Consider the following 14,364-nt stretch of genomic DNA (forward strand, 5'->3'; position numbering starts at 1 on the left):
AAGTCTCTCACCACATACGCCTTCTCTTGCTCATATATGAACACGCAGTCAGTTTCTGTATGTATAGCCTGAAAACTAACCCTGTGTGTGTGTGTCTCTCACATATATTTATGTGATCAAGGTCTCTAAGTCAATGAGCTGAACAGCTGTACTGATCCAGGCACTGATAAACAGATCTGTCATATTGCAAAACAAGAGTAAGATATACAAAAAAAGAACAATTATGATGCACTAATTGTGATGCAAAATCCAACTTAGCTAGGTGATTAAAGATCAGTAAGCATGATGAAAATGCTGCAACAGATGTTAATTGGGATATCGGTTTTAACTGAAATCTTTCCTTTACTGCAAATGCATTATATCACTAAATGTAAAATGGTAAATAATTATCTATTTCAGACACAAAAGAAGAAATGATACATACTGCTCTTATAAAACAAAACAATTCAATTAGTTTCAGGTCAAGTCACTAATGTCTCTTCAAAATTATTTTCTAGTACTCATAGTCATCAAAGCATAAAATATAAGTTGTTTGTTATAGTAAGAGAGGCTTATAAATAGCCAGCAACATAACATTTGAAATTTGTAAATATTTTAATCAAATGCTTCAACAGGGGGCACATTGCAGTGACCTTACATTGAATGCGCATTTGACACATCTGCGTATTTGACACATTTGAATATCTATGTTAATTCGTAAATCTCTTTCTCTCTCTCTCTCTCTCTGTCCCTAGTTCTCTTATCAGGGTTGTGCGGTAATGTTGCTGCCAGTGTAGAACACTGCTCTTCGGACATTATCTTTGCAACGATCGTCAATTTGAGGTTGAGAGAGTGATGGACAAATTTGTTTTCTTTCTTGGGATGGAATACTCAAACAAAATCCTGATATTAGCCAAAACGTGTATTATGTAAGGGATAATGTACCGTCAGACTGTCATTATCACAAAATAAACCCCTTCGGGGTGATACAAGATCACTCTGGCTGTACATTATCCCTCTAATTACACAGCTACACACCAAATAAATAGATATGTGGATATGAAATACTGATTTTATTATTTTATAATCACTACAGGCCTAGTTATTTTTTATAATTGACCTGTATATTATGTTAAAACTTCTGTACATAAAAAATAACCATTACAATAAAGTAATCAGTCTAGCAACAAGGTTAACAAATAAACATTATTACAATAATATTAATACCTAAGTCCACCTATATAGGTAATTTTCACTACAAACAATAACTGGGACACTAGATGGTGCTTGTTGTGTTTGTATGAATCTGCAGTGTGATACCAGTAGCAGGCTGGTAGTAAACGAGTAGTAAAAGTAGTGTTGGTTTCCATTACGTCCTGCTCACAGCACGATAATAACTATAACCATAATGTTTTAATAGTCATTCTAATTTTATGAGAATAGAAGTTCACACCACAGCTATAAATATAGCAACATAGAGGTACGATAAAAAAACATTGACAGCCAATCAGAATCCACATGATGTTAAACAGCTTGAATATTTAAATTCCTGCAGTGCGCATGTATAACAAACAGAAAGTTTACTGATCAAATTAGACCTTAGTCAGGTTATATGCCATATCAAATTTGACAGATAAATACAAGGCTGTGAAGACTGACTTTCAGTCTTTTCAATGGCATATATATAGGTCCGGCTGTTTATGAAGGTTTTGTCTACTGAAAGTTTTTTTTTTTTTTTGGAAAGTCATGATAGGTAATTAACAGTACAATCCATTGGACGCACTATAGTTCTATCCCTCATAGCCTCGTTTTCATTCCTGTCAAAAAGTAAATAGGGACCTACACCGACCAAGATTTATTGACCAATCACAATCAAGTAGGCCATTCCAGAGCGCTGAGTTATACGTTGAAAAAAGCTCCTGCTGTGCTAGATACTTTTAAGTGTCGTTCTGAGTGAATGAAAGGTCATTTTCTCTGAGTTGGTAAAGTGCAAAGACGGACATCGTAACATCGTTCTTTTAAATGTCAGAGGTGGGAATGGTGTGGGTGAAGGAATGAGAGAGAGAAAGAGAATGAGAGGTCTGCTCTCAGAAAATGAGTTTACATATATGCAGAGAGAATATTATAACACTCTGTCATTTTCTTTCATTCCTCAAATACTATATCAATCTATTTTCCGTCCCAATCCACCTCTAAGAGCGGCTCCGTCTAGATGTGATGAAAATTAGACCAATCAGAAAAGAGAGAAGGCTTAAAGAATACATAGACGACATGATACTAAACCACGTTATGGTCGAACGCGGCGTGATGGGTGTACAATTACTCATATAATAATTAAAATGTCTGTTTATTAAACTCAAAGTATCGGTGGTGCTTACTAAAGCATTCACTATACTGGTGCATAGCTCACATTGTTTGTGGTACGCGCATGAAAAGTCATGCAAGTTATTGAGGAGAAGTGCATTTTTTGGAGGAAAAAATACTTATTTTCTGTCAAACTGACTTGCACTTTCGAAAAATCCCATAGACTTACACTGAAAAGTGGCCTTATAGAGGTTTGAGGGTGGGCTTTTTTGACTTGGGCTTGTAAACTGCCACCTAACAACCATCCACAACATCTGAGTAACCATCTAGCAACACATTAGCAACCACATAGCAACAAACAAACAACCGAAAGGCAACGCCACTCAGATATTACTCCGTAAATGTAAAAAAAGAAGCACTTTCAGGTAGGGGTGTGCGATATATATCGTCTGCGATAATATCGTGATTGTTGTTTTAACGATGTGCGATTTGACATTATCGAGTATTTTGCAAAAACCATTCAAAACATCCCTACAGAGCGCACGCATACATTACGTGAAGTCTAGACTAGTGCGCGTGCGCATTTAGTGTGTTTTCTTTCACTGCATGATTCAGTCTATTAAAATGCATTTAGAATGATCACAAAAATATCGAGATATAATTTTTTGTCAATATCGCACACCCCTACTTTCAGGTGACGACTGAAAAGGAGGAAACATTTCCATACTTTATTTTTGAATGTATTAATGTATATATATATGAACATTCAAAGCCTCAACAAACATGTCCGCAGACTGTCTGCATACACATTCTAACAGATCCGTGCTGTAATAGCAGTGCTTACGGTAATTTAGGGCCCCCCGTAGTACTGGGAGTGTAATTAGCCCCCTGAGCCAGCCAATAGGAAGTGACAGTAAGGTAAACAGGCAAGCCTCATTAACCCATCATCATGAGACTCTGTAATGAGGAGACACACACAACAATTACAATCAGTACATCATCATAACACACACTCAGACAGCCTGACTGGCAGGACGTTGTAGATCATCTGGAGAGGAGAGTCTTGACATCGCTGGGCAAACATGTGAAGATGATAAGCATGTTTAGGTGGGCAACATGTCCACTATACCAGCCCACAGAAACAAATCTGCTTTCACACACTCAAGTGCAAATTCATACCAATGAATGCAAATTATGTGTGGGTCTAATGTGTGTATAGAATGACACATATTAGACAATACCTGGAAGACATCTGCATGAGTCTTTAAGAATTTCCATGTCTCTTAAAATGTAACTAAATTTTCTTCAGGGGGAGTGTTGTAACATGGTTCGAGTTGTAACACATCAGTTTATCCAATTCGAAATGAACTGCAGGGGTGAAATCATGTCCCAGCAGCATGCTCCTGAGGTGATAGTACAAGTTGCAAAAACGTGAAAATATCAAGCACTTACACTTTCATGTGAGGGTTATAAATTGATTTGAATTCACAAAATGAGTGTGTATACATTTGTGAAAGTGACAAGCACACAGTGTCATTGCGTTTTTAGAGTTGTTTTATTTATTTATTTATTTGTAATTTGTATATTGTATACACCATCATACAAAAGTTCAAGTTTTTTGTTTAAAAATAAGTTATTTTATTCACAAAGGGTGCATTTAACAGATCAAAATGAATAGTAAACACTATTTGATTGTTACAAAAAAATGTAATTGTCAAATAAATGCTGTTCTTTTGAACTTTCTTTTCACCAACCCCCCCCCCGTAAAAAAAATTATAAATAAATAAAAACATTAAGCAGCACAACTATTTTCAACATTGAGAAATGTTTCTTGATCAGCAAATTAGCATATTATACTGATTTCTGTGTATACTGATATGCGACACTGAAGACTGGAGTAATGATGCTGGAAATTCAGCTTTGCCATCACAGAAATAAATTATTCAATTTTAAATTATCTTAAAATGGTAACAGTTATTTTAAACTAGGGCTGCACGATTAATCGCATGCGATATTTAACGCGCATCTTATCAGTAAAGCCGGTTCTGTAATCAGCGGTAAATCTCCATCACCTGCAGGCTTTCACATTGAGCAGCATTAACTACACAGAGCCGTTGTTCACTGACGAGCTGCACAAAACCACGTTCATATTCGCGCGATTTTTTGCGCAGCTCATCAGTGAACAACGGCTCCGTGTAGTTAATGCTGCTCAATGTGAAAGCACGCAGGTGATGGAGATTTACGCGCGTTAAATATCGCATGCGATTAATTGTGCAGCCCTATTTTAAACCGTAATAATATTTCAAAATATTATTTACTCAACTAACTGCAGGCTTGGTGAACATCAGAGACTTCAAAATCATTACAAATTTGTGCTTGTAAACTTCTCAACCTTTAAATGGTAGTGTATATATTTCATTATTGTATTATATTACATTATGTATATTTGTTTCCAAATTGTTTACTGCTTTGAATTAAAATGTTTCCTCCATGTTTATATTTGAAATACTTAGGATCATGTGGGCATGGTGATGGGGCAAGTGTAGTTATAGAGTCTACACTAAAGATCTAAGAATACCTAAAGTATCAGCTTAGTTTCAATTTTAAAATAATGCAATGCTGTGTAGTTACTTCTTTGCCATCACAGCATGGACACTACAGTTTAATCTAAAAAAAAAAAAAATCTGTTATTACATAAGCCAAATAATTTATTAATTACCCAGAGCCTCATTACTATGACAACATTTGCAAGATACTGGCTAGATGAAACAGGTTCCTTACTTGCCAAGGGCAAAGACATCCTATTTCTTTCCTAGAAGTTACAATATAACAAAAACATTCTTGATAAATGTTTACCGATGCAGAGTTACACTGATATCATCTCTCATTGATACCTTCACCATTATAACTAATCACCACAGTTCTTCGGTTTTATAGATTATGTTGCTTGCTAAGGCAGCAAGTCATATGATTTCTAAATAGCACTCGTCAGCACTTCTCTACAACATAATTTACCACTGAATCAAAGCAAAACTGACTTGACTTAAACTATATTTAATTTTACACAGAATTGATGTGCTGCCTAAACTTGATGTGATTAAAAACAACTACTGCACCCCAAAAGCATAACAGTTCTGACATCATACGCAACACAGCCACAGTCTTCATTACTAAATCAAAGCCATTATTCATTAATGGGAAGCAGAATATAAAACACCCCTCCCCCTTAACACACATACTTCCTCCCTCAGTCTCTGTCTCTCTTATATCATTATAAGGCTCTAATTAAAAGGCACATTGAAAGCCTGCAGGGATCTGATCTTAAGGGATGTATTTGGAGCAAAGGGACAGTTGAGCTTGGCATCATAATTACTGCCTCTCTGTGCAGTGAGGAGAAAGATGCATTAAGTGCACAAGAACAACATCATCCATAGTGCCCATTTCCTTCATTACGCCGGTTTCATCTCATACACCAAGCAGCATCAACCGCATTTGGCCATTTAAAGACCAGATTGTGCACCCTCAAACCATGAAGCTTGAGGGATGTAAAAACAGAGTCATGCCTGTAGACATTGTCTGAAATGTCCTCCTGGCTTGACCTTTGTGTCCATAGTCGTTTGAGCCCTAGGCCGTCTGTACAAACACTGCACTCATGTGGCTGATGAACTGAGCTAATTGCTCCGAGCATCAATGACCGATAGTGTGAGATCGAGCCCTGTGGCACCCACTTGTGCAAACCAATGGGATTGTAATCCTGCTAAGCTCTGCTATAAACACTTTCACTGTCACTTTCAAGTCATTTAGTGACATTGATTAGCAATTTCTAAATTTCTTTTCAGTATTGAGATGTTTTACTGATGAATGTATGCAGTTAAATCTTTAACTCCAGTCAAGATAATGTGATAAGAATCGACTGATGTTACACAAGACCAATTTACAAGCTGTGCACTGCTTAGTGACCAATATTGTGATGCTTTGGCATCCATTTTCTTTGACAGAAATGAAATATACTAATATAACCAATTGTTCAGTTTTTGTCTGAACCATAGTTTATTTGACATTACATTATAATTTATATAGTATAACTCATAAATTATAACATATAAGCAATATCACACTCACAATTATGCTGTAGTACTGAATATCAACACCGCTGTAATTACCAGTGGCCTTGTGCATATAGCCGAATTACCACTTATATTCAGCTCAATAGCATTTTTGCTCATGTGGTTTATATGCTTAATATGGTTTATATCTAAATAATTTTTAAAATGTGTTTATATATATTTTTTTGTTTTTTTTTTACTGAAAAAGGAATAGAAACAATAGGTAAAGAACAATAATTCAATTCTATAAAAATCATTATTTTATATAATGTGAGTGCATTTATATTGAATATAATAATAGGATATTTATGATATAATATATTTAGAATGTCCAACGGGTTATCCTGGACATTGTAACTGTACTGTCATAGAGACTAATCAAAGCCAGTGTCACACTGTTACTTCTCTCGATGCATATTAAAAGAAACACTAATCATTATTCAAAATCTCTCACTCTCTCACCCGTACAAACACGCACAATCTGTGAGCTGTGAATGTAATTCCACCACACAGTTCGTGGAGACGCTTTCTTACAAACATACACATGCATAATACATGAGAAGAAACGAAGCACGTCAAAGTTATGAAATACTGGGGCTTCTGTCATATTCATGCTGCGGTCAGCCGAAACCGTGTCACGCAGTTCGCCAAAAAAAAAACCCGCCATGGTATATTAATACCAAATCCCCTCCGCACATCTGTCAGTGGCGATCTAAGTGCATCTCCTGCAGTCGCTCTCCATGGTTATTACATGCCCATAGATTAAGACCAGCCCCCAGTGAACTAGGCTACATCCTATGTAAGAATATGCATGATCTTTCAGATGGCACCACACAAGTAACATTCACGAGAAAAATCACGCCAAACCTACACATTTGAGCTTCAAAGCCCACATGCTTTGAGACGCATGGATTTGGACAGAAAACGCGCTGTGCCAGAAACGCGTGAATGCGTCCACGGCTTCTCCATGATTTCTGGATAAAGCGCATGCAGGTGGCTTCTGCGCAGTCTGGGCAACCACGATGCCTGATCTCCGATGATGTGTAACGAGGTGCTCCATCTATTTCGCCCAGGCATTCCCGTCATCGATTATCGCGGATTTAGGTGGTATGAAGACATAAAAGTTTCTTACCTCTGTCGCGGTCTTCACTGAAAGGATTCCGCTGTTTGTTTAGCTGCCTGTCCGCTTTACTACACTGTGGTGGGATCGGTGAGAGATACAGAGAGAGAATGGGAGGGGAGTGAGAGAGTGAAGATCGGGGTAGACCTCTCTACACTGGGATGATGCCACTCCTGCGTGATCTCAACCGCAATATGCAGCCACCCGTTATGTTAGAGGAAGATGCCATCATTTTTTTAAATATCATCTGTTATTTCTGGTTTCTTCTACAAAGGATCAAAGACTGCTGACTATCCACCCACTCACCTAATGTACTTTGTCTTGGAGAAGCTGCTCTAAATTATGTTTTCTGTTTTAAATTCAAGTTTGTTTGTTGGTATGTATTACTTTTAAAAGCCCCAGACTGGTGAAAGCCTCTGAAGAACCTTTTCAAAATATTCGGTTTTTTGAGGAACATACAAAATAGATGTCTTAAGTCTTGTGGACGGTTTCTCCAGTAGTCATGAATCACAAGCGAAAGGCTTTCGGGCACTTGAAATAGATACTGAAGTTCACTGAGTACACAATAGGATATTTGAAGCACCTGGTTCTTCAAATGGTTCTGCCTGTGAGCAACCTGAGGAATTCTGAATGCTTTTTTTTTTTACATGCTGAAGGAATTCACATTTAAAATGAGCTCCTGAAATACAAAACATATATATATTTTTAGGAGTTTGCATACATTTACAAAGCTTTACTCTTAGAAACTAATGTCTGACGCTCTTCCAGGAGTTTCCTCACCAAGCAACACTGCATATGTGTTGCATATGCAACACTGCATATATAATGCATATGACACTGCATGTCTTGAACATAACTGAGCCTTAGTTCAGGCATTCTCTATTGACTGTGTCCATCACTGCTACAAGAACGGCTGACGACATATTCTATTTGAAAATAGTATATCGACATTATGCCATGTGCAATGTGTAACAGGCCTGCAGAGAGTTGGACTCTTAATCAATGCATAGAGGGAGAACAACATAGTATGGTGACTGTATGTGTGTTATGTGTTTATGTTAGTGATGACATTCTTATTCACCACAGTTAAAGCCATCAGAGACGCTTACAACAAGAGTGAAGTATATGAGAGAAGAACAAAAATGAGAAAATGCCTTGTTAAAGGCTTAACCTAAAGGAATAGTTCACCCAAAAATGAACATTTTGTCATCATTTACTCACCCTCATGTCATTCCAAAACCTGTATGAGTTTCTTTCTTAAGTTGAACATAAAAGAAGATATTTTGAAGACTCAAACAGTTGTTGGTCCCCACTGACTTCCATAGTTAGGAAAAAAATACGTCAATGGTGACCATCAACTGTTTGATTACCAGCATTCTTCAAAATATATTTTTAAGTTCAGCTTAAGAAAGAAACTCATACAGGTTTGAAACAACATGAGGGTGAGTAAATGATGACAACATTTTCATTTTTAGGTAGACTATCCCTTTAAGATGATGGTTCACCCACACTCTCAAAAATAAAGATTCCAAAAACTTTTTTTTTTTGCAGGGATAGGAGAACTATTTTGGATTCTGTCATCATTTACTTACTCGTTGTTCCCGACCTGTGTGAGTTACTTTCTTCTGCAAAGCACAAAAGAAGATATTTTGAAGAATGCCTGAACAGATTTGGTCCAGTGAAACAAAAAAAAAAAAAACAAACAAATGAGACATTTTACCAAAATATCATCTTTTACGTTTCACAAAAGAAAGTCAACGTTTGTCCAACCAACATAAAGGTGAGTAGCTAAATGATTTTTGGGTGAACCGTCCCATCAATATGTGTACCTTGCTTCTGAGTAAGAAATTTTAACATGTTAAACATGTTTAACACATTAAATAAATAGAAAAAGTGATAGAGAGAGTTGGATGCACTACGAAGTGATCCTTGAGAGAGCTGACTTGTAAACCCCTCCAAGATGAGAACATTTCAAGCCTCTAAGTGAACACAAAACAACACATTTGCTCACACTATTGGCAGAGCTATGACTTGTAGCGAATCAGCTCATAAGGGAAATATGAATAATTAATCATAACTAGTTATAATTAATTATAAATATTTAGATCCGCTATAGATATTTAGCTTGACCTCTCAGGGTCAACTGTCTGTCAATTCTAAGAACGTTGAAAAATTGTGTTTTTGATTGGTCCAGACGCTACAGACTGTAGGTTCTGTAAGCCACCTTTTCCCTTCCAACTTGCTAAATCCAATGAAGAAACGCGAACGTGTTTACTAAATAGCAACCCCCAGCCTCCCCAACTCACGACTCAAGTGCTGCAGCTGCGTTCCCATGGCAACGTGCCGCAGAAGTGAGACAAGCAATGAGCCAAGGTAGAGTGGAAAAGATAGTGTGTGACACTGCTTAAAAAAGGCAGATCTTTCTTCTCATCTCACTCTCTCACTCCATCCCTCCATTAGTGTCACTCTCTAGTCTCTCACGTCCATCTGTTGGAGCGGCAGGTGGAGGCCCAGACACAGTGTTTTCATAAACGCCGACCAAACTATGTGTAAAACGGACGACAAAGTACTAAAAATGCACAATGCTGACGTACGAAGGTCTTATTTTGTGTCGAGTGAGGAGTGACGAGAGGACTTTCTTGGAGAAAGAACATCATGTTCCTGCCTTTCATTGAGAAACTTAGAAATTCACTTTGAAAATGGAGACCAGGGTAGAGGAGGAAAGATGAATAAATGATGGCGTGAATAAATTAACATGCTGGGATGAGTAGCAGCGGCTGTTGATAGACTCTTCTGTGGTTGAAAACTCACCCGATCACTTGTTCATTCTGTTATCATCCAAGCGCCTCCTTCTCAGATTCGGCACACTTGTGAATTTTAACCAACAAGTCCATTTCACACCACTCGCTCCATCTGTCTGAATGGCTCCGAGTGCTTGTTTTTCTTCTTTAAAAAGTCTTCACAAGTATTCTGGTGTACACAAAACCTGACAACTTCATAAGTAGGCAAGAAACTCACATCCGTGACCTGAGCGTCTCTCTGCCTACTAAGGTGAATGAGAATTATTTACTTGTTTTATAGTGCAGGATGCTCAGTAGCACGTCCCATCTGGCCAATCAGCCAGCTGTTAAATTCACACCAATGTTTCATATGGTACTAAATAGCTGTGCTAAGTTTGTTCTTGGAAAAAGGCTTAGTTGTCTGCAGAATGGAAAGACATAATTAGCACTGAGCAGAGACATAAAAGACTGTGAGGAGAACAGGATAGTTTGGACGACTGATGTGTGGACATTTCAACTATCATCTGAGAATGGGAGAACTAGAAGAACTGGTTCATATTTAAAAGATTTGAAAAAGATTCAAAAGTAAACAGAAGCTGAATGTGTTTGTTTTCTAGAGCGGGGGGCCGCAAGGGAGTGCTAAGGGGCTCTGTGAAAAAGTTTAGAGAAAAACAGGGCAATTATGTAAAAATAAATAAATAATAAAAATAAGCTCAAATTAAAGGGGTCAAATGATGTTGCTAAAAAGAACATTATTTTGTGTATTTGGTGTAATGAAATGCGGTTTAAGGTTAAAAAAACACATTATTTTCCACATACTGTACATTATTGTTTCTCCTCTGGGCATTTTTACAAAGCTCATCTGTCTGAAAAGCGAGGTGTGCTGTGATTGGCCAGCTATCCAGTGCGTTGTGATTGGCCGAATACCTCAAGCGTGCGCCCCTCACCATACTGTGATGCCGTGTCCCAGCCGGAGCGACGAGACAAAAACATTAAAAGCCATTATAAACGAGGCATTTGTTGCATCCAGTGGGAACATAATTACGGATTATAATGACTTATACTGTCTTTTTACGCGTTGCATCGCGCCGCGTAAACATAAAACCCTGTTTACATTTGTGATCGGAGAAACGACAAACAACAAGCGCTACACTACACTGCTCAAAACTCGCGTTTGAATCATCAGTGGCAAATTCTTTGAATGAAAACGTACATACAGGCTGTGAGTCAGAACAGCCGGCATTGTAGTCATGGCGGTGGCAACAACAATACTACAGCGAGAATAAAAGTTACGCCTATAAAATTTACGAGAATAAAGTCTTACTTTGCGTGAACATTTGGGCGGCGTTATGCAAATCTTCACACACAGTGACGTAGACATATGGGGGCGTCTTTAAACGAGGCATTTTAGGAGGGCGTGGACCATTCTTAAGTTTTATGAAGAATATCTCTTTGGGTTTGAGACTTTAGTGTTTGCAACTTTAGGGATCTTATCTATGCACGAACAGCTTGTAACACTCCAAAGAGAAAGGATAACTTGAAATTGCATCATATGACCCCTTTAAGCCTTTTTTTCCTACCCAAAAGTTTTCAGTTGTGATTATAGAATTATACTGGAACTATAAAAGTAAACCAGAGCATCAGCAATTTAATATTTAAACATGAATCACAACCAATATGTATTAAAATGTCTGAATTATTGTAATTAAAGCTTAGAATTTAATTTTGTGCACTATAATGACCATTGATTTGTGGAATGATTTCATTTTTCAGATCTTACGTTCAGTAGGTTTTTATGATTTTTTGGTACAGCGCACTGAGTGCAGGGCAGCGTTTTTTGATTTATTGTTAGGGGAGAACTTAAATTTATTATTATTTTTTTAAATCTCAAACTGAAACATGCTGACACCCTTTAGTTTGGTCTTTATAAATGAAAATACATAGTTGCCTTTAAAATGTTAGGACTCTGGGCCCTCTGGGCCCTCTGATCATATTTGGGGACCACAGAGTCTACAAAAAAAACTGTTCTAGAAACCTTGCATATAAGTGCAAATCAAAAGAGCATTTCATGCTAAAAATGGAACTATAGCTAACAGCTTTCTAAGGATTATCAGGGTCTTTACATAACTCATGTGACCCATAAAGTTAATTTACGCCACATTTCAGCGCTGCACGTCAGTGTTTCTTCCAGCAGTTTAGAGTCACCAAGTTTCAATGTACAAGTGCTGCCATCAAGTGGTGAGCAGAAGTAATCAATCAATTCCTACTGTACAGTAATATGGTTGCCCTCAACTGAAGCGATTTCCCTCTTTACCCCTGCCATCTGTCAATTGAAGACTCTTTTCTCCAGACAATCTGTGCTCAAGCTGTGAATTAACTATGGATGTCATTTTCAGCAGGCAAACACTTTCACACGGCAGCTGCCGTCAGTGGTGACACATTTACAGTTAGTGATGCTAAAGCACATAAAAACGGTGGAGGCTGCTTGTCACATGGAAAAGCAGCACACACATAGCATATGACCAAACTACTAAAGTAATTAAAGGGGTGAAATATTAATAGTAACACAAAAAGCACCACAAAAACTAAAATAGTGAGTCAATAAAAGAAATGTACTTGTAAACATTAACACATTTTATACAAACAGAACAACACATACATGCCGCTCAGCTTTCAAAAAAAGCATTATTACATTACATAGTTATATAATATACATAGTACATAGGATGTAATATAATGACTGAAGGTCTCTCATGTGCAGTAGGATAAGGCCTGAAATATGACTGAGATAAGAACTTAAGTAAGGCACTGAAGCCCATGATGCTCATGTGACTAACTCTGTAATGGACTTTAGTTACAAATCACAAATCATTACTGGAATGCATAAGATGCAGTAAGAATACATAGGCTAACATAAAGGTTTGAATGGGTTGAAGCTTCTCAAAGAAGAAAAAAACTTTCTGCATCCTGAGATACTGTAATAATGTCACTAGAGGGTAGTGCTACTTTTTGTTTGTATTTTCCAATGTATACATTTTACATCGTCACTTTCCACAAATAAATTACATCCTTGTTACAGATTATGGGTACAACATGGGGCCTGAAGAGTGTGTGTGTGTGTGTGTGTGTGTGTGTGTGTGTGTGTTGTTTTTTTTTTGTGGTAAATTAATATTTATGGTCAATTAAATTTTGGACGTGTCTAAATGCAATTAAATAGAACAGTATGATTAAACAGACAAACTGTATTTACAAATATTACACTGTAAAAAATTACAGTAATATGGTTGTAAACTGAAAATTTTATCCAAACTGAGATGTCGGTTAGTTTGTGAGCAATTGTTGGTTTGTAGTTATTGATATATTTTTTTAATTTATTAAAAAATAAAGAGTTCTTACAATGTCAATTCAACACATTAATCCTGTTTATATAAAGTGGCAATTATGTGAAACACCACATGAGTTATCAAAGACAATGGATAATGTGTAAATATCAGGGTCATAAGCAACAGTGCTCGGTGCAAAAAAATCCCATTGAAAGTAACAAAAATGATACAGAAGACAAATTACATTAGTTCTCCAGCCCACTAATGAAAATGTGTTCACCCAAAGTAAATCCCCTCGCTTGAAATGTTATATAATATGGGCCTGTCTGATTTCAGTGCTTCTGTAGAAGTGGACACAAAAGCATAACAAAAAGAAACGCAGTGTAATAATACACGTACACCAATCTGGCAACCCAGTGTTTTCACTTTCACTAAATCGTGACTACGAAAGCCCGTGTGCACGTTTTTCACACACACACACACACACAGAAAAAAATGCAATTGGAAATGTAGCTCACCGGGGTAATGTAAGGACATCTATAGGGTCAGCATGTGACGTCACGCGGTCGTATAGTTTGTAGATTCAGACACATTGATGTATATGACCTGCAGATTTTGGCCTTGCTCACGGTGCGGCCAAACTTACATGGATTATTCGAGTTTACAGTAAGTATTTCATGCTTCCCACTTAAAATGTATTGCTAAACTTATATATATATATATATATATATATATATATAGGGCTGTTAAAA

The 14,364-nt window shown here is 37.1% G+C and overlaps 1 protein-coding gene across 1 annotated transcript in view; it reads left to right on the top strand.

The window, feature by feature from the left end:
* The first annotated feature begins 14,106 nt into the window (after window positions 1-14,106).
* The window catches only part of LOC107690702 (nucleus accumbens-associated protein 1-like), a 30,903-nt gene continuing 30,645 nt past the window's right edge, over window positions 14,107-14,364 (top strand). Inside the window, exon 1 of the mRNA XM_016489094.1 lies at window positions 14,107-14,278. The gene's annotated coding sequence lies outside the window, so the exon portion shown is untranslated. The remainder of the gene's footprint in view (window positions 14,279-14,364) is intronic.

The sequence above is a fragment of the Sinocyclocheilus anshuiensis genome, unplaced genomic scaffold (genome assembly GCF_001515605.1).
Source record: "Sinocyclocheilus anshuiensis isolate Anshui unplaced genomic scaffold, SAMN03320099.WGS_v1.1 scaffold2655, whole genome shotgun sequence".
NCBI classification, from domain to species: Eukaryota; Metazoa; Chordata; class Actinopteri; order Cypriniformes; family Cyprinidae; genus Sinocyclocheilus; species Sinocyclocheilus anshuiensis.